Source organism: Marmota monax, unplaced genomic scaffold (genome assembly GCF_021218885.2).
Source record: "Marmota monax isolate L192 unplaced genomic scaffold, Marmota_monax_Labrador192_F-V1.1 WCK01_AAM20220418_F8-fsc00003, whole genome shotgun sequence".
Lineage (NCBI taxonomy): Eukaryota > Metazoa > Chordata > Mammalia > Rodentia > Sciuridae > Marmota > Marmota monax.
In genome coordinates this window covers 27,504,775-27,527,215 of record NW_026694084.1, presented here as the reverse complement: position 1 = coordinate 27,527,215, position 22,441 = coordinate 27,504,775, and the positions used below count along the sequence as shown (strand labels likewise).

Sequence of the window (22,441 nt, the reverse complement as noted above, 5' to 3'; positions counted from 1 at the left end):
CTGCTTTAGCCATTTAATAATGTTAGCAGTTGATTGGTCTGTTGATTTTTATGAAATGTATTTTTATGACTGTCCCTAAATCTTAATATGGTGATGTGTTCATATGTCTTACTTTCCCTTAAAGACTTGGATATGCTTCATGATGTTTCTTTGATTACAGAAGTCTCATTGATTTGTATTTTTCTCCAGTGGACCAGGAACAATCTCATTTATTTGGAGAAGTTGACTAAAGACAAGGAAAGTTGACTATACAAGAGGCCTTGACTACTAAACTTTGGCCCACAGAAGAGCTAGACCAGAACCAAGAATCAGTCTCATAGTCAGCTACACCATTTGGAACATGGCAGAAGCATAGATTTTTAATTGACATAATACTATTTTTAAGTGCAATAATGTTCAATACCTATATTCAACTTTAATGCTTGAAAGTAATAGCATAAAAGATTGCTATTACTTTGCTCAAAATGTGCTAAAGTGCTGTCCTTTCCCCCTAAACCCAGAAAAAAATGCATAATTCTTTCGGCCTTTGCTTTCTCCTTGTGTCTGATCTTAGTCTTTATAAAAACTGTTCAGACAAAATAAATGAGTGATTTTGTCCCAAGCATTCTATGAGCCACTACAAAGTTAGACATGAATAATATAGTACCAAATTTTAAGCACTTATAGAAAATGTTTATAATACTTAAAATTTTATATGCAATTTATTCAATTACCTTCTTCCCCAAGTCAGTGAAAAACAAGTAGAAACAAAGCATATGATAATTTTATAATTTTAATTATCATAAAACATTTATAAAAGACCATCTGTAGTATTTGGGGAAATAAAAGAAATTGGCTTTGTTGTCGACAATTAAGTCTGGCCGTGTTCCCCAGGAACCACTGAAAATAGCATGTGACAGCACAGTGCCTGAACTGGGGTCAGAAGACTGTGACTTTGTTCTAGGTAAACCACTCATTAGCTGAGCCGGAAGACATTACAGAGTCTCAGTTCCACAGCGATACATTGGGAAAGTGGTGACATTAATGACATTTTATATAACATGGGTGGGACAAAATAATGTATGTTAAAGGTGTTACAAAAGTCAGTGTTTTAAAAAATTAAAAGGTCATGCAATATAGGCATCTTGCACTCAACCTAAAACCTATGCTCTCTCTTCCCCGTTGTCCCTGGGCTACGCCTGCCTAGTCAGCAACTGTATTTCTTTACATCCAGATGGGGCTTTAAAGTGCTCACCAATGAAAAGTGAGGGAAAGTGATGGCACTTCCAGTACCACATAACTAAGGAACAACGTGTTCTCTCTACTCACTTTCCGGCCCACTGACTGGCTACAAAAATTTCTTGGGACCCCCTAGGTGTTGATAAAGTCATTCTCTAGACAGAACCCAAATCACCATATCAAGAAGCATAGTATACTTAGCAGTGTAAGAAAGAAGCGAACTGTTCTTTAAAGAGGTGTTAGAATTTATTTGCTATAGTTAAATTTTCTAATTAGTACAGTCTGTGGACTTTGGCATTCAGATAAGAACAATAGGGAACAGTGTTGTCTTTTGAAAGAACAGTTTTCAAGACAATGGACATCAATCACTGACCAAGAGTGATCTTTGAGAGAGAAGGAAAAAGTGAGGTGAACCCCAACACTTCCCCAGACTTTAACCTTCAGAGAATTTCCAGGCTGTGGTGGCAAACTGCAAAGTGTAGAGCATGTTAGACTCTCTGCTGTGAGTAAGAGTGGGGAGATCAAGTCTAGACTAGAAAGGAGAGGGCTACACTAAAGAAGAAAGAAAGAAAGAAAGAAAGAAAGAAAGAAAGAAAGAGAGAGAGAGAGAGAGGAAGGAAGGAAGAAAGAAAACTCTGGGAACTGGAGAAACCCTCCTCTGCTGAGTGCAACAGCATCCAGCTGGATAGTGCTCAGCACACAGGCAAGGGGAAACTCTCTGAAGTGAAGGAAAACACTGTCCAAAAGCATTAGAGGTAAAGTATCCAATGCTCCAGATGAATAGGCAACAGTGTCCTGTCCCACCAACCAGGTTCAGAGAACATCATGATTCACAGGACATGGAAAAGAGTAGAAAAAGGAATCATGTCTGAGTAGTAGGGAATATGTAGCTCTAGATCCAGATCCATTCTTAAAAAAAATCTTTTGCTCTAGCAAATCTTAAAAGAAAGATCTGAAAGGTAATGTAACTGCATCTCAGAACAAAACTCAAGAATTGTTACAGAAATACAAAAACAAACAAGCACCAAATAGGTTTAAAAAAAATCACCATATCTGACAATCAGTTTGAAAGAAGTAGGAAAAATACACTCCTTAATTAGGAGAAAAATCAATGATACTAAATGAATCCGAATAGATATAGATATTAGAATTCACAGAAAATGACATTAAAATGTTATTATAACTCTATCCCCATATGCTCATATATTTAGAGGTATGGAAGATATAAAAAGTGACAAATTGAATTTAAGAGATGAAAATTAAAATTTTTGAGATTAAAAATACACTAGGTGGGATTAAGGAGAGATTAAACAGAAGAAAAAACTAGCAAATGTTACAAAATGAACTATTCATTATCGAATGTTACAGAAAAAATTATCATTAGTGAAAAACACAAAGGATAATTAAAAAATAAAAAAAAGCAAATATTGCATCAGCAAGTAGTGAACTTCAACTGGTTTAATATACATGAAATCAAAATCTCTGAATAGAGGCAGGGGCGAAAATATATTTGAAGAAATAGTACTCATAAGTTTCCTAAATTTGAGAAACTCAATGAACCTTTAACACAAAATACAGGAAGAAAAGACACATAATAATCATACTGTTAGAAAGATGTAAAACAGTTGGAATGCTCAACATGGTTAAGAAGTCATTTCTCCCCTCCCCAATTGGCCTATATATTAGAGGAAGCCACAATTAAGTTCTCACCAAATTGTCCTTCCCCATCTGCTATTAAATTGACAAATTGATTAAAAAAATACCTAGGATGACCCTAATACATTTGTAAAATATGATAATATTGGAGGATTAATGCTACCTATTTCCAGACTCTTTTAAAGCTAAAATAGTCAAAATAATGTGAAATGGTACAAAGATAGATGAATAGATTAATGAACATGAAAAAGATAAATGAATCCTGGAATCAATTTCCCCCAAAATGAATCCAGATATCATGTAGAGAGAAAGAAAATATAAAGCACAGACTGGGAAAATATTTGCAAACCATATAGCTGATAATGAACTTATATCCCTAATATAAAAAATACTCTAGTAACTCAATGATAAGAAAACAAAGCAACAACAAAAAGGCAAAAATTTAAACAGACACTTCACCAAAGAATATATATAATTAGCAAATAAGTGCATGAAATCATTCTCATTTTTTTGCTTAAATTATTTTTTATTTTCCTTTTATCTAATTAGTGCATTATAATTATACTGAATACTGAATTTGGTTATTACATATTTATACATTCAAAATGATTCTTAATATTCTTAGTCACTGGTGAAATGTAAATCAAAACTACAATATCTCTATGTTCCTAGTAGAATGGTTAATATTATAAACACTGATCATACCAAGTTTTGCAGAGAATGAGGAGGAATGGGGATTCTAATGAACTGCTAGCAGGCAAGTGGTGTAACCATGGTAAACCAGTTGGCAGTTTTTAACAAAATTAAATGTGTATCAGGCTCATGGTTCTGTCATTTTGTTCTCAGAAAATTATCTGTTAAATAAAAAGAAGTGTTCATACAAAAATTATCTACTTATATTCATAGCAGCTTTATGTATAATAGCTAGCCATTAGCATCATGCAAGTATCCATTAGCACACGGAAGGACAAACTGTGGCATCCACATGACGGACCATGATTCAACAATAGAAAGCCATTAACTGTGGATACACACTGTGACCTGAACCAATCTCAAAATAACCATGCAGAGTAAAAGGAGACATATTTTTAAGTGGTATATACAAAATAATGTTCTATATGATTCTATTTACATAAAATCCAAGAAAATGCAAGTTAGGTCAGTGATTGCTTAGAGAAAGGGGAATGAAGGATAAGAAGGATGAAATTTGAGGGGATGCTGATGGATTTGTTCATTTTCTTGGTAGTGGTGATGTTTTCATGGGAGTTTACATAGGCCAAAATTAATTAAACTCTACACTTAAATATACACAGTTCTTTATGTCAGTTCACTGTAATATATCCCTAAGGTGTGCTATTTAAAGGGCTTACCATGGACTGATTTTTTTTTCTCCAATGTGTAGAGTCCCCTATTCTTGTACTCTTTCCAAGGCTTCTAGAACTCTGAGGTACTGCCCTAGTCATAAAGAGTGGAGGGCATGACACACATAAATGCTGCCTAGGTGCCAGGTATTTAACGTGAGGCCCTGAGACCTATTCACTAAGCTGTAACTATAATTGTTACACTTCTCAGAGGCATTTCCATTTTAAATGAGAACCTGAGAAGGTTTACTTAACATAAAGCAAAACATTACACATGGTATAATGACAAGTAGCATTACATTTGAGTAGAACATGGGTAGATTTGGGAAAGGAAGCCTCCAGGGGTCATTGTCATTGATCAACAAATAACATTCCTTTCTAAAGTTGGCTTTGAGTCTTAGTAATAACAATGACTTATATTTGTATAGGATGTTAATAATTACAAAGTGCTTTCAAATTTATTATCTCACTTGGACTTGCAAAGGACTTTTGAGGTAAATTGGCCCCAATTACACATAATAAAATTAACAGCTAAAGCTGTTCAACAACTTGCTTTCTATTCAAAGCCAGAAGTAGAATTTGAGCTGAACTGATTTGACTTGTAGTGCAACAGTCTATCCTGTAAATATAGCTGCTCCCAGTTGAAATGACAGATTTCTTGAGAGCTGTGTCCTTTTGCCTTCTCTTACCTGAAATCTTGCCTGAAGCAATCAGCAAGTTGGCTTTATTTATGGGGATTCTGGAGGAGAATCCTGTGCATTTTCAATTAACTTTAAATTTCAGGCTATGGGAATGGAGATCAGACAGTCTGTAAAATAATTCAACAGTTTGCACAGCAAGATATCCTAGATCCTTGTCTTAACCACCAGGATTCATGTTTCATTTCTTGTCTGACTGAACAGTGGTGAGGTGAGTGGAATGTGAAGGGCTATGTATGTGATTCCAGAGTGTGGTCAGGCTCCAATCACCTCAACCTCTCCTGATCATGGAGTAAATTGAGAATTCGATTACACAACCAGGATCATGCTCTTTAGCACCCTCTTTGAGAACACAAACCCCCCTCAGTGTTTTATCTGCCACAAACACAATTTCTATGCTGGAGATTGTATCTCATGTTGTGGAGATAGGAAAAAATAATCCTGGACTTCTAGAAGCTACCAATATAAGTACAGAAGGAAGATTTGCAAATTGTTAAAAACTACAGAACAAAAATCCTACTTTTAAGTATCTGTAAGATACTAAAATTTTAATATATCTTATTTATTTCACAGAATTCTTTAAGAAACTCAAAAGTTAATGTTACAATCACCTTTTTCCTGGATTGGGATACTGATTCATGATAAATTGCCTTAGAAAACACAGTTAGAAAATAAGAGATTTTTTCCATTCTGTTATAACTCCAAAATAATGACCTTTTCACTATTTCAAAGTAAAAGGTAAATATTCATATGAGTATATTCATTGATTTATGCAGAAATCAATGTAATTCAAAGAGACTTTCCAGTACCCTTTTGTGAATTCAGTAAATATTGTCAAAAACCATTGGGCATCACATGCAAAAGCAAAATTCAATTCTTAAATCACAGCTTATTCTAGACACAACAATAGGGGAGGGTGGTAAGGAAGAATAGAGTTACTTTTGATTAGGTAAAAAGGGAGTGAAGGGAGGGGAAGGTTATGAAGGTAGGAAGGATAGTAGAATGAATCTTACATTATTATCCTATGTACATATATGACTGCATGACCGGTGTGATTTTTCATTATGTACCAGAAGAATGAGAAATTATAGTCCACTTATGAATGATGTGTCAAAATGCATTCTATTGTCATGTATAACTAATTAGAACAAAAAAATAACTAAATGGATTGTAGACTTAACAATATCAGAGATAAAACTCTAATACTTACAGAAGAAAATATGGAAAAAAAAAAACTTTTATGACTTTTGATTAAACAATTATTTCTTAAGCAAAGCAAAAGTACAATGCTAAAAAATGAAAGAAAAGTATAAATTGTATTCCATCAAAATTAAAAGCTTCTGCTCCTCAAAGATACTGCTAGTAGAATAAAAAGACATGTTACAGTATGGGCAAAAATATGGCAAAACATCTATGTGACAAAGGCATATTTAAGATATATAAAGACTCTTAGAAATCAATAGTATGAAGATAAATAACTCAATTTTGTAAGTGGACAAAAGATGTGAATAGACACTCTACCAAAGATAAATGCTGCAGAAAGATATTCAACATCATATTCATTAGGAAAATGAAAAAATGGAGACAGAAAAATGTCTAGAAGTTCCCAAGTATTGGAGGTGGAAGAGAATAGGATTGCCTTCAAGGTGTTGTAAGAGAACTTTTGTGGTGATGGTTGTACAAATTTTTGAGGGGTGATTTATATGCAAATCACTTACAAAAATCCAATATTAAAAAAAAGAAGGTAACACATAGCTGGATTAGTAAATGCAAAAAGACTTCAAAAGGAGGTAATCCAAGGATTATTGTGTACAGATGAGATACAGAACATTTAAAATGTGTTTTTATAAATGGGAGTTGGCAGTCCATTTACCAAAAGAGAAGTAGTGTGGAACACCATCCATCTAGGCAGGGAGACAAGCACAGAACAGTGAAAAGATTCTGACCACTGTCATTGAGGATATGTTAGGGAGTCATAAATTTGAAGTCTGTTAGCATGAGTAAGTCTAGATTATCTGATCATAGATGTGCCCAATGTGAGGCATGTGCGTCTCATCCTCTGATCTGACAATATAAACTAACAATTGACTTCTACCTCATGAAGCTTATGCCACAATCATCACTTTCATATTTAGTTCATTACTCATTCATTCATATCTGCCCCCAAGCTGGATTTGGACATTCAAACAAATATAAACAAGTCGAGAGTTGGCAATTTATTGAGTAGTGGCCAGATTATAAGCATTATGCAAAGCAGTTGGCATAGAGTCATTCATTCATTCAATCATAAAATGAGGTTAATAATATTACCACTTGGTAGGAAATGGAGGTTCAGCCAGGGCTGCTTTCCAGTGAAATTGTATCTACCTGTTTGTTAAATTACTCACTAATTCAGAAGACATTTATTAAGTATCAACTAATACCACTGTACTATAGTAGAGACCCATTTCAAACTCGAGTCTCTGACTAAAACTCAAAGTTCAAGAACTGTTCTGTGCTAATGAAGTGAAAAAAAAAGAAAGAATAATAGTTTTTAAGAGTGGGGAGATCAAGCAAAAGTCTATATAGTTTTGAGTCAAATCTTGTATATTCCATTTTATGTTCTTAATAAGGCAATAAACATTAACATATCCATCAAATGAGAATGCGGAATTTAATAAATGGAGAGATTCCTTTATGGTATATTGTTCTCTAAGTTCCACATTACTCAGAAAAACTGGTGAAAATTAGTCTGGATTTAACAGTGTTTGGCTATTGCTGGATGCGCTACCCAGATTCTTCCTTTTCTTTTCCTTTTCTGTCCGAAATATAAGCTATAGTGTTTTAAAAAGCCAAGGCTGAATTCCTCTCTGGGTAACGGAAGAAAGCCATGTCACTGGAATGCATATCTCCTCCTTCAGAGCTTTCTTCACAGGGGGAGATGTCGGGGTACATGTGGCCCCCATGCCTCAACTTACATTATCTCAGTAATCATTCCATGGATTCCTGAAGCTTCTTTTCATTTGTACTGCAGCTCAACTCCTCTTTCTGCCCAACCTTACTTATCTCACCAAATTCAGGTGTAATTTCCCATAAATCCTGTACATTCAAATCTCCCTCTCTCCAAAAGTGCTTCCCAAGGACCTGGGCAAGGACCCATGGCATAGGTGAAATCAGTAATGAATTGCACATTAGAACCATTTATAGTAAACTGTATGTAATGATTATAATTACATTGGAAGAGTAGAAATGATCTGAGTGTGTTATCTTTTCTTTGGAGTTTTTAAAAGATTACACAAGCTATTGTATGATTTTTAGGTTAATATTAAAATAGACAAGATAACTAAACATTTAAATATCCATTTCATAGTATTTTACAGTTTATTTATATGCAAAGCACTTTACAAGCATAGTCAAAAAAAAAACACAAAAATTGTATAACATACCCTCCTCAGAACCTACAAAACCAAAGAATCATTCATAGAGTTCTTGTGTTTAAGGACATTGTATTTATACTTCAAAAGACTATCAAAATATAAGGCAAGAGAAGACAAAGGACAAATGCTAGGCTACAATTAAATCAGTATTAATAAATTAGTGTTAACTTCCTGATTGAGCTAAAGGTTGTGATAAGTTTGGAACAATTAGCAAGAACAAGGCAGACAGTGTTTACCAAAGAATGAGGTGATTGATTAGCTTCTTTGAATGTTTCTCCTTGAGGGAAGAAAATGGGCCCTGGGCCTTTCCTGGAAGAGGTTTGAGGTTCTCATGGCCAAGTCTGGGCACACCATTAGAACCAGAGTAGCCTAACTCTACAGCTGGAAACCATACCCCAGGTAAGTCTTAGAGGCTTTATTCAAAGCTGGAGCATAGCCAATGACTGATGATCTGAACAAAGCACCAACAAGAATTAGGGGGCAGGAAATTGGAGAGCAATCAGAGAAATAAAATGTCATTGAGGATTATGAGGGTGGGTAGGTGGCAAGACCTGGAGGGAACCCCGCAGGCATATAGGAAGGAGGTATTTTCAGGGAACTTAGCAGCCTTGCTCCATTTCAGAAAACAGTTATTATGAGCACTTAATTGGTTCAGGCAAAGGAATAATTCAGGATGGGAAGGGATGAGTGACACAATTAGAGATGTAATTTGCCCAATCTATTTATGACTACATTCAACTTAATTCAAATTATGCAAAAATGTAGGTTTGTATAGTGCTAATACATGTCTTGACATGGTGATATATTATTAAAAATCAAAACAATTTCTCAAAAAGTGTCTTTCTTATAATAATGCTTGCTTTCACAGATTCAGCAAATTGAAAAAGTTTAGTGAAGCAATCAGTGGCCTGGGGAATGAAGTAGTTGGCTCAAGCTCTGCTTGCTTGACCCTAAATTTTGTTACTTAAGCTTCAAGAATAATGTTAAGATGATTTGATGGCGGGCCCCAAAGGGTGGTTCTCAGTTGCTTCCTGGAAGTACTGGGGCTGCCTCATTTCCTTGCTTTTCATGGCAGTTTTATGCATCTATTATTTTATTAAATTATTCATTCATTTAATATTCATTAAATACGCACTATATTTCTGGCACCATGAGATATTCTGAGGACAGGATGCCGTTTGTGCAACGTGGTGGGATTTAAAGCCTATAAAACATGAAGCCATTCTTGCCTTCAAATACTCATAGTAAACTATGTGTGGAAGCTAAGATAGCTATTGGATATACTAGGATTTTACCTGTGCTCCGAGGATAGGGATGTGATCACAAGCCATGGATTAGCAACATCATAAAAACCCTGTTGTAAAATAGACTATTAAGGGCCAGATTCCCAAAATGCTTCCTAGAAAATAGTATATATAGTATATTCCTTTCTTCTCCCTATAAACTTTATGTTTGCACTCCAAAAGGATCAAATCAGGTGAAAACAGTTCCAAAAATCATTTTATTCATCCATATTCTCAAAAATATGTTGAGAAAATACTTCATGCCAAGAACTCTAAGGGATAAAAATATGAATAAGGCAGGGGTTATAAAGATGAAAGAGCATTAGCCTCAGGGATGAGTGAAATCATTTTTTAAAAAATCGGCATCTATTTAATGATCTGCCCATGTGTCAGGTTTTATACGAAAGTTATTTTCATCATCATCTTATGGAATCTGGGCAGTGTATTTGGTTTTCAAGCTGTGCTGGAATTATGCTACTTTAAGAGTCTTACTCAATAGCAGTATCTACTGAGAAAAGATTTTTAAAAAATTGAGATTGGGTGCTGTAGCACACAGGCTTATAATCCAAGTGACTCAGGAGGCTGAGGTAGGAGGATGTCAAGTTTAGGATCAGCCTCAACAACTTAGTGAGACCCTGTCTCATTTAAAAAGGGTTGGGGATGTAGCTTAGTGGTAGAGGTATTCAATCTAAAACAATTAGCTAACAATATCCCAAAGAAAATTATTTCTGATCTTTTATTTTATTTTAATGATTAGTTTAAGTGCTCACTTCGGCAGCACATATACTAAAATTGGAACGATACAGAGAAGATTAGCATGGCCCCTGCGCAAGGATGACACGCAAATTCGTGAAGCGTTCCATATTTTTATGAAAAAATGCTCACCATCTCTAGCTGTCAGAGAAATGCAAATCAAAACCACCCTAAGATACCATCTCACTCCAGTAAGATTGGCAGCCATTATGAAGTCAAACAACAACAAGTGCTGGCGAGGATGTGGGGAAAAGGGTACACTTGTACATTGCTGGTGGGACTGAAGATTGGTGCAGCCAATTTGGAAAGCAGTATGGAGATTTCTTGGAAAGCTGGGAATGGAACCACCATTTGACCCAGCTATTCCCCTTCTTGGTCTATTCCCTAAAGACCTAAAAAGAGCATGCTACAGGGACACTGCTACATTGATGTTCATAGCAGCACAATTCACAATAGCAAGACTGTGGAACCAACCTAGATGCCCTTCAATAGACGAATGGATAAAAAAAAATGTGGCATTTATACACAATGGAGTATTACTCTGCATTAAAAAATGACAAAATCATAGAATTTACAGGGAAATGGATGGCATTAGAGCAGATTATGCTAAGTGAAGCTAGCCAATCCCTAAAAAACAAATGCCAAATGTCTTCTTTGATATAAGGAGAGTAACTAAGATCAGAGTAGGGACGAAGAGCAGGAGAAGAAGATTAACATTTAACAGGGATGAGAGGTGGGAGGGAAAGGGAGAGAGAAGAGAAATTGCATGGAAATGGAAGGAGACCCTCAGGGTTATACAGTGGAGGGGGTAGAGAGAGAGGAGGGGAGGGGAGGAGAGAGGAGGGGAGGGGAGGGGAGAGGTGGGGAGGGGGGAGGGTGGAGGATGGGAAAGGCAGCGGAGCACAACAGACACTAGTATGGCAATATGTAAATCAATGGATGTGTAACTGATGTGATTCTGCAATCTGTGTATGGGGTGAAGGTGGGAGTTCATAACCCACTTGAATCAAAGTGTGGAATATGATATGTCAAGAAATTTGTAATGTTTTGAACAACCAACAATAAAAAATTAAAAAAAAACTAATATCTCATGCTTAATGAAACATTATGTGACCTAATTATTCAGTGCATTTATTAAATACAGGGCTGTAAAGAGATAAATAATAACAGAAGTATTCATTTATAAAATTTAGGCAAATAATTAAGAATATTCAATCTCAATTATATGGAGATATCCATAAAATATACTAGAGGAAAATATACCAAATGTTTGGTTGTTTTGGGTGATAAGTTTTATAGAAATACTATGATGTCGATGTTTATACCAAACTCTTTTCCAGGCAATCAAATCATTTTGTTTTCTTCATAACTTTCCTAAATTGATGATTGTGGACATAAATATTCATTAATTGAAAATTTAAAATGTAGAAAATCATGCCATGAGAGAGATAATTTTGCACTCTGGATTAGTGTTTAGAGCACTGTTTTGGAAGTCACTTATTTAAGTTTCTTTTATCTTCTTTAGAGGGGTCTAAGTAATAGTCACTTTGAGGGATTAGTAAAGGAATCAAGAGACAACAGATATGAAATGCCTCGGTCTGCCTGCAATATTAAAGGATACTCTATAAAAAAATGATTAGTTTAATTCAATTAATTATTGGCATTTATTGTATGCAAAATATAATAGAAAGACTGTCAGAAACTCAAAAGTGATTAAAACAAAGGATATTCAGCAAGTTTATTATTATTAGGAAAGAAAATAAAACAAGATTTCATTAAAAGATAGGATATGGGTAGATATTTTTGCAAAATATACATATAAACAAGACCATAATGGTTAAATGTGTAAACCTTGGAGGGAATGACTTATTATGCAAAAACAAAACACAGAAAATTTCTCTTTTGTTGTTGCCTGTGTGCGTGCGTGTGTGTGTGTGTGTGTGTGTGTAAAAGTGTAATGACTCAAGACTTACTGCCTGGAAAGATTTTTTGCCTTACCAAAGCCAAGGAAACTAATAAAATTTAATATTTTAGCAGAAGTCCAAAAGTTACTTAAGCATTTTGAGAGCTATAGCTAACAATTTTGCAGAAAATTCTATGGAAACAAATAATGAGTTGTATTTTGCACATTAAATGGATTTAACTCAAAAATAAATTGAAATATCTTGTGGAAAAATATATGTACAAAACTAAAATTTGTATTTTATAAAGAGAGTTTCAAAACTATTATCAAGCATATTAGATATGACTTAAGCAAATTATAATTTCAATATAGAATGGGATGCAAGATGGCAACAACAACAACAAAAATAACATAAAAATTGAGAGAGTGAAGAAAACCCAAGAAAGAAATCAAGAAGAAAGGAGTTTAAATAAAAAAAAAAAAACTTTAAGGACAATCAAGGAGATTGGAAAAGCTAAAACACTAGAGGACAGTGAAACAACCCAAAATTCACAATCATAGAGCCTGGCAATATGCCTAGAGCTGGAGAGTTCAAGCAGGTGGAGAGGGGAGAGGCCAAGAGCCAGAACAGCCTGTAAAAGCAGGACTCAGAGAAGACACAGCCACTCCTGTACCTGCTCCCAGAGCAGAGAAGGAAAACAACTGCCTGGATTGTCCCTTCCTCCCTTTTTACAACTTATTAATACTTCTCATTTACTAATTAAAACTAGCAGTGAGGCAGAGAAATGTAGTTTACAGAGATCAGATTTCCATGACAGAGCCAAGCAGGGAAAGAATGGGAAATCGATCTCAGAGCAGAGTTAAAGGAATATTAGAGGAACTAGAGAAACACACACACACACACACACACACACACAACACAGAAGGATCAGTAGTCATGTAAGTTCTGCCAGCTTGGTGAGGGAAACAGACCAAAAGAGGAAAAAATAAAAAGAATACAGGTAGTACTTAGAATAAGAGTAAAGGTTCCAAATCTTTTAAATGGTTCAAATAAGCAGATACTTAAGTGAGAATGAGATAAGACCTATTATGTGGGCACCGACAAGGTGACTTGGAAAGCCAAAGGGTTCAATGACACATAGAATTAGCACAGAAATGCAGAACTTTTAAATTCTGAAAATATTGTTTAAATATTATTACCTTAAAAATGGGACATAGAGCTGAGCAGTGGTACACTTGAATAATCCCGGTGACTTGGGAGACTGAGGCAGGAAGATTGTAGGTTCAAAGCTAGCCTCTGCAACTTAGTGAGATCCTGTCTCAAAATAAAAAATAATAATTAAAAAAAGCGTTGGGGATGTGGCTCAGTGGTTAAGTGCCCTTGGGTTCAATCCACAGTACCCACTCTCCCACAATAGGACATTAGATAGGAAATAAGAAATGTTAGTCTGATGATTCATTTGAACAGGAGACATGCATGATAGCAAGTTTCTTTACATACCTAGTTCACTGTTAAAGAATTAACTTTTTATATACCACCAAGGATTCTGTTGGATGATGATCCAGAGGCACTGGGAGAAAATGGATGATACTTCTTGCTATGTGGTACACAGGGACTGAAAATACACTGTGAATTAGGTGTCAATGAAATGTAGCTTACTTTAGGCATTTGCTCATATATGTGTCTCTGTTCACATTTAATAGTACTATTCATTATATTGAGTATGAAGTATAATAATGCAAAATAATATGAATAGGGGCTTTGGTTCCCAACGTCTGTTATGATATTAAACATATAACAATCAATATTAAATGTGAATTAAATTTCATTGTCTCAGGGGACTTTTTATATAATTTGGCAGCATTTCTGGATTTCTAAGTAATGAGAGTCCTTTATTTTGCATCTTTGAGCTACTGTAAAGTGAGGACTACTATTGAATTTCTGGGATAAAGCAACATAAAAATGATTTGATTTAAATCATAGCAGTTAAATATATGACTATGTATATTAGGACTTTCAATGTTTGTGTTATATTTTTTACTTTAATGAAATAAGGTATCCCACTCCAGATAAAGGACTACTTTATATATTTGATCTTAACCTGGTGCTCAAAACACAAATGTGATAAATAGCACCTTGGTTAGCATTCTGTCTAAACAAGGTTCAAGCATTTGTGCATTCCTTCAACAACTGCTCCATTTTTTTTTTTTTTTACCAAGAACATGTAAGTTTATGTCTTTCCTGAACTTCACTTGCGGTCATTAAACTGCTCATGAAACATCTCCATTTGGATGCACCTAAAATATCAAACTTATTATTTCAAGATTAGAACTTAACTCCTGTGTTATCTCTGGGTAGAAGAAATACCATTATAAACCAATTTCAAAGTCAGAGTTTGTGAATTAGTCTTGATTTCCTCAATAAGATATTTCTACTTCCAATTGTTTACCAAATCTTACCTGTATACTGTTAAAGCAATCCCACTTTTATTCATCCCCTTGCCAGTACTTTAATCCAGAATACCATGACCTGGCTCAACCATTGACATAGGTTTACAAATGATCTCCTATTCCTTGCATGATGCTGTTTTCCCTATATGCTAATAGGTTCACTCTATAACCTGAGTATAATTTTTTGAGCATCTATATTTGACTGTGACATTTATACAAAGCTCTAAGTGTGCTTGCTTTCTGGATAAGTTCCATGTTTGGGGATGAGCCTTCCTTGGCATAAGATATAAATATCTACATGACCTACTCCCTACTTGAATTCTAGCTTCATCTCATAGGACCCTTTACCTTCTGCTCCAGCCTCCAGTGATGCTAGATGTCTTATTCCTCAGGGACACACCAATGTGGAAATCCCTTTCTTTGAAATATTTTTTTAAAAACTTGATCAATCTCCTATAATTTTCTAATTTCTGAGCACAACCCAAAAGGAGAAGAGGACATAGCTAGGAAGAACATCTGGAAAACTGTGGCAGTAATCGAGATATATGAGAAGAATTTGTGTTCTAGAAGGTTAGCATCAGAAATGGAGAAAGAATCCTGGGGACAGGATTCTTCTGAAAGCTAGAGAATAGTTGAACTCCCAACGAACAACTAGGGTCTCTGAAAGAATACTGGTGACATTAAGAAAAATAAGGAAACTGATGGAGAGCTGTACATGGCCTCTCCATCTTTATGAGAATGATAATGTCTACTTTACTGTAATCCAGGAGAGTTATTGTGGAAATAATATAACAACCGTGAAAGTACTTTGAAATAACATGAAGTTTTATGCAATTTGAAAAGGTCTGATTTCATGAATTGGCAAATCCACGCTTGGCTCTGAGGGCTCTGGCACTCCTCACTCTTCCATGGGAATCCACGTCCAGAAGGCAGCACGGGGTAGAACATTCTGTGTAGAGGCAGAAGATTGCAGCTGCCAGAGAAAATATGCACGGTTCCCCAGCTTGTCTAGGGGCCACTGTTTACCAGAAATGTTACTAGAGTCAGTCATATTGACAGATGGGGACTTTTGTGGGCAAAAAGTTTTTCCTTTCAGGCAATGAAGTAGTACTTGCTGCTAAAGGACAGTCCTGCAAAGAGTGTGTGGGTCACAGTGAGGGGAAGTTAAACCAGCTGCTCAATGACTGATACTGGCTTCAGAGGAAAGGCTGAGAAACTGAGGCCGGAATATTCATCTGGCTACTCGTCAGTCAGTTGAGAGACTGGAAAAGAAAACAAATATTATGTCACCAGTGGGCTCTGTGTTAAACACACACACACACACACACACACACAACATTGTGGTAAAAGAGGATGAGGAATCAATTTGGCTGAAATTCATGATCCGTAATATTTTATAGTGATTTTGCTAAAGGACATGCTTTAAATGAGTTCAAGTGTGGCGAGGTGCAGTATTTCTCTAATAGGATGATGGGTCCTCTGTAGGCCATCCTTAGAAGGCACATTTTGGGCCTAAAAAGTTTAAGTACTTCCTAACTTGAAGAAGCTTCTGGCTTATAATATGTGGAAGAATATGGGCATCCTACCCATCCCTGTGGGATGCCGAGTCTAAAGCCAGTCCACATGTGAAGGTACTTTCTGGGGGTTTGAACAGTTGAAAGCATTGCAGAAGTCTAAAAAAATATTACAAAACACAGACACTAAACAGAAAAAACATCCTCAGGAAGTTTCTTTAAATACTTGAGAATATAAAATTATCAACCAAATTGGTCTGAATAGAACTTTGTTAATGAATTTTCACATCCTTCCCAAATATATTTTAGTATTCCATCAATTTATATACTGAAACATTTTTGTGTCTTTAACTAGAAATTACAGAGAAGTCACTGGAGCAAGCATCCTGAATAGAACCTGCAGTTTGGGCTGCTAATAAGTGACACAGCTATGTCACAAATCAAGGGACATCCTTTGCATCCTAATCAATGTAGTCAGGGGAGTGTGTGTATTAACTATTCAGAATTGATCAGAGGGCTAGAGTATCTTCTCAAGTCATTGAACTTTTACACAAATAACTCATATGAGACTGTGTCATAGTGCCTGGAAAATCCCTTTAGTCTTAGCTTTTTCTATTTTTTCAGGTAAAGAGAATTCCAAGAGGTTTTATTTCCTCAGTTTTCTTTTCGCTTTTCACTGATTGACCATGATTATATTTTGTCCTCTTATTTATTGCCACATTATGGATTTCGGGAGGAACCTAATCAGCTGTCACCAATCACTGCCTACATTTGTGTAGTTGCTGACCCTCTTATCATTTATTAATGACTAAGACCATCTCAACCACAGCTGCCTTTTCACTTTGTGTTCCTGTGAGTAGTTTTGAAGTGTAGAATACTTCATGATCTTTCTAATTTATTTTTTTCTGTTCTGTGAGTCCTGTATGTTTTCTTCTGAAAAAGTAATTGCTTTTTTCTGGAGTCTCTTCAACATCTTTTAGGACACATTATTCCTATCAATTCCAGATCATTAATTTCGGGGCATCATAGAGACAAGTCAGTCTGAACTCTTGTACCATATCCTGAAATCCAACTTACCATATCAGTTTTCTCCATTATATGAAATATATCTAGCCTGGACAGGTTGATTATAAAATACAGGTGAGAAGAAGTCCATCTTTGTCTTGGTATTATCTTTGGAAGAGAGATTTACTGCAAAACAATTTTCCTTCATTTTATTGTGTCATCAATTCCTTTCCTAATTGGGAATTCCTATGGGTATGAAAGTATGCCCTGTGAACAGGCTTAAACAAAATACCAATAGCAGCAAGAACGTACATGCAAAGAAATCATGACAACTGCACTCTGGATTCTTCTAGTAGGATTTCAAATTCCAAATGAGTTTCAAAAAAATTCCTTCAATATATCACCTGACAAACCCTTCAACATATCACCTGCCCTCTCTTGTTCTCTTCCTGGCCACATGGTCCCTCTGTAGGCCACTCCAATCAGATGTTTAATCCCAGTATCTCACTAAAATACCTCTTTCCTAGGCCACTATTGAAAGCGTTATTGTCTGAACCCATGGCTAACATTCTGTTCTCACCTTACCCAAACTCACATACTGATTTATGGATTAATGATTGATTCCTTCACTTTAGAAACATTTTCCTTAGTTGTCATAACCCAAACCCTCTTCCACCTCATGGTATTCTCCTTTATATGAACTTTCCTTACCTTATTCTCCTCTCATCTAAGTGAAATTTTGCGTGTTCCAGGGCTCTGTCCTCTGCCATTTTTTCTCTATTTACATTATCTCTCTGGATATTCTATATCATTAGATAATACACAAAACTAATAACATTATTTACACTTTTATCTCCCATGTAAAACTCTATTGCATAGACAGATGTAAAAATTCAAATGTTTTATGTTTGTTTGGGGGAGTGTAATAAGCATCTCAATATTATTTCGGTAAGAACAGAAGGGCATCCTTCTGATGCCCCAAGCAACTCTTCTTATACTCTTTCCCCATTTTTGCCCAGTTGTTCTGTCTTAAAATCTAGGAATCATCATTGGCATCTACTTCCTTCCTATTACACATGCAACAGCTCAACAAATCTAGGAACCTGTAACTTCAAAATACATCCTGACCCTGATCTCTTACATTTACTCCCACTGCTAAAAGACATTTACATTTCTTACCTAGAACAGCACAGAAGTTTTCCATTAGCTTCTCTGCCATATTGCAGGCCTTTTTTTTTTTTTTTGTTCTCCAAATAGAAGACATGGTCTTTTAAAAGTGATCATTATTAAGGTTTCATAACACTTCTTCTGGGAGGCTTATAAACCCTACTGATTAAAGTATCCATCAATAATATGCATTATTTTCTACCCAAATATTAAATATAAAAATAGTTTCCTTTCATATTAACTCATCTTTCTTTTTACTTCATCATATGTATTGATTTTCGGGGAAATGGCAGAAATGTGTTCTACACACACACACAGGAGATTCATTTCAGCTCAACCTCCTTTTCCTAGTTAAACCTTTTGTTTGTGCTTCTCCCCAAACTGTTCTGTGTTTGCCTCAGAGATATCTTTCTTTGTTATCTTTGGCAACCTCTGGTAACCACAAATCACTTTCTACCACTTAACTAACTAACACTTTCTTCACAGTTTTATCAGTCCTGGAAGCCAATTGTTATTTAACTATTTCTCTTACAGAAAATGATCTCTATGAGTGTACACACTATGCCTGTGTTATTCCCCCTGTCCCCAAATCCATGAGTAATACCTGACATAGTAGAAACTCAATACATTTTTCTGAAGTTCTTTCATTTAGTTTTTACTCAATACAGTGAAGGATATTACTATAATACAATTGAGAATCCATTTTTTGGTTTGTTTTTTCTCTTGTTGTTTGCTTTTTTAAGGTTTCATAACACTTCTTCTGGGAAGCTTACAATGTATTTAAATAGTCTGCTGAGCTCTTCATTTCCCTTATGAACTTAATCTTTACAACACCCTGAGAAGGTGGTGTGATATCACCTGGGCTGTCCGTCATCCAGGGAGTTTTTAGCACAGTTCCAAGAGGTTTCTTGGGAAATGTTTGGAGAATACACTGGAACTGTTCCTCCTTCCTTCTACCTTAAAACCCATGGGTGTAATACCTGAATCTGTAGCAGTCATTCCAAACCATAAGTAAAAGGCTAAGAAAATCCAGGAGTCACCTGACATAGCTGAGCAGCTGACCCCATGCCATCAGCTAGCCATTTTCATACTCCTTGCTATCTGCACTATACTTATTTCAGAAACTGTTGAATGGAATAGCTTGAAACTATAAGCATTCTGATATCATCTAGTTGTCAAGATAAAAAAAAAACTGTTTAATGATTGTCTTCATTTGAAAGGATAGTTTTATTAATTTTTCACATTCAGTTAGCAAGGATGCATAGTCTGATACATATATTTAGTAGACATCTGTCTTTCTGAAATGAGTGAAAGTGGAATACAATGTCACAGTTTCCAATTTTGGTCATTCCACAGCGGTGATGTTAATAAAACTTAACATTCTTTTAGACAATCTTAATAATTTCTTATGGATATTTTGCAAATGTAAACCCTTCAAATTCAACAAGGAATTAACATATAGATGAACTATGTGAGAAACTCTGAAATACCTTGTAGCTTGAAAGTCATTGCCTAAGTCATACATGAGATGATAGTATGGAGATAAACCTTTGGTTCGATAAAATTACTAAAAGAGAGTATTTTGTTGGGTTAATAAGTTGCTTCCCATCTGAGTGGAGGAGTACAGGAGGACTGGAGAGGGTTAGGTAAAATTAAAATAATTACTATAGCATGGTGCATAGGTTTGAAGAGCTTCTGTGAGGCTGGGGCCTAGCTTAACAGCATGAATCAACATGGACACAGCAGTACTGGGTGCAAGGAGGGAACAGGGAAGAGGATGGGTAACCACCGCAAATACTCTTCACTTTAGAATTATTCTTGCCTTCATTATTTCTCAGCTTTTCAAGCATGACCTAAGTAAATGCCTCAGCCACTTTCATTGGAAAAGATAATTAACATGGATAGCTGTTTTTTTTTTTTTTTTTTTTTTTTTTTATCAGTTTGCAACAACTAGTTGTGGCACATAACAAATGACCATAAACCTTACTGGTACAATTGCATTTGATTTTCCCTAAGTCTCCTAAGCCTGTGAGAGGGATGGGTGCTTTTGCTCATCTGATCTACGTGGGACTGATCTCAGTTGCACTTGCTCACACTTCTATGTAAGGTGGCAAACAATTCACTCTTGTAGGGCATCAAATGGCATGACAAGGGTTAAACTGCTTGGCCTCTCTTTTTCCAAGAAACTGGTCTGGGCTTGTTCTCATGGTGTGTCAAGAGTTCAAAAGAGGAGGTGAAAACACACACGTGCTTTTTAAGCCGCTACTTGTGACAAGTTCAAATGTATCCCATTGTCCAAAGCAATGCATACAACTAAAGTCTAGAGTCACCAGAAAGGAATACCAGAATGCATGACTAAAGAGAAGCTGGAGAATTAGGGCCAATCAACAGAACAGTAATTTAATTTGACACTTTAGATTTATAGTAACTATTGAAGATATTGATAGTACCCCCCCATAACATCCTATTTGTCCTTTCTCCTTAACAATAATTTTATTTTTAGTTGGAGATATGTCCACCTAACACAAAAGACTATATATTCCCTCCACCTTTGAATCTAACCATGAGATCAAGTACCAGACAAAGTGGTAATGTCTAATGGTAATTCTGGAAAAGTCTCTTAGGAAAGAGTTCTTCTTATTTTTGTGTCTTTTTATTCATCTTTCATCTGGGATCAGGTACTAATATAGTCATCAAATGCAAACATAAAGAGGAAGGTCACATGTTAAAATGATAGAATATACTAGCTATTAAGGAGGTTGAGGAAGGAGGACCCCAGGTTTGAGGCCAGCCTTAGAAACTTAGAAAGGGCCTAAGCAATTTAGTGAAAACTTTCTCAACATAAAAAAATAAAGAGGGCTGGAGATGTGACTCAGTGGTAAAGCACCCCTTCATGAAATCCCTAATAGCACAAAACAAAACAAAATAAAACAAAGCAAACAAACAAAACTAAAATGCACTACACTGATAGCAGTTTGTGTTGCCAGTGATATAAGGAAACACCAAAGCAGCTACAGTAACTATGAAAGGCCTCCATTTGGACTAGTTCTCCCATGAGAAAGAAAGGAATTCCTCTTTTTTTTGCAAACAGTACCATTTTAGTGCCATTATTATCTAAAACTATGTTTATTTTGATATAGATCTACAGATCCTTAGTATCTTATAAATGTTACTAAATTTTCCATTGAGAATTATAGTGTCATATAAGACAAAGCAACTTGGTTATGAAAGCGTTTTAATGCAGTTCTTCTATGTACCAATTTTTGGAACTTTAAAATGCTAATGATCATGTTGCATCCCTAAGAAGGCCACAGTGATTCATGTTTGCCATTATATCATGTTTTTACAATCTGAGCATCCTTCTGGACCAGGATTTTGGAAATGCTATTTTATATTTTCAATAAACTGTGTAAGTATACCAGAATGTCAATAGTTTCAATTATTTATCATTCCATGTCATCAAATATTGCTGTTTTTACAACAAATGGTTGTTAACACCAGTTTATTATTGCATGAGAAACAAGTAGAAAAATTTTTCAAAATTTGGATACTAATAGGAATAGAGAAAAGATTTTCTTGTAGAAAAGTATGTGAGATAATCTCACTCCAGAGTTCAAAATTTAAGAAAAATGGCATCTGAGGATGAACCATGTGATTTGTGCCTATTTTTTCCTAGTAGCAAAAGACATCAAACTAGTGGAAGAAAAAAGATCACTGCTAAGAATATAAACTCATAAGTACAAAGTAAAAGACATTTTCTGTTCATTATTTCCTAGTTTACTTTGGAATATTTCTTTTTTTATAAAATTTATTTTAGCTTGGCACTGATCTGTAAAAAAAAAAAAAGGTGATCTCTTCACCCAGAACATGTTCTCAGTCTTCCCCAGCTGCAAAAATAATAAATGATTCTTAGAAAAGGACCAAATGGTTCCTGAATGTGGCCTCTGAGGGTTAAAATTCTGTCTGCAGTATTTTCTCTGGTGAATATCTGAATATTTAATATTTTCACAATTTAC

At 35.4% G+C, this 22,441-nt stretch overlaps 1 non-coding gene across 1 annotated transcript; it reads left to right on the top strand.

Moving 5' to 3' along the window:
* The first annotated feature begins 10,394 nt into the window (after positions 1-10,394).
* LOC124107064 (U6 spliceosomal RNA) lies at positions 10,395-10,501 on the top strand. Its single transcript, XR_006856271.1, has one exon. It is a non-coding gene; the product is annotated as a U6 spliceosomal RNA (small nuclear RNA).
* Positions 10,502-22,441: the final 11,940 nt, after the last annotated feature.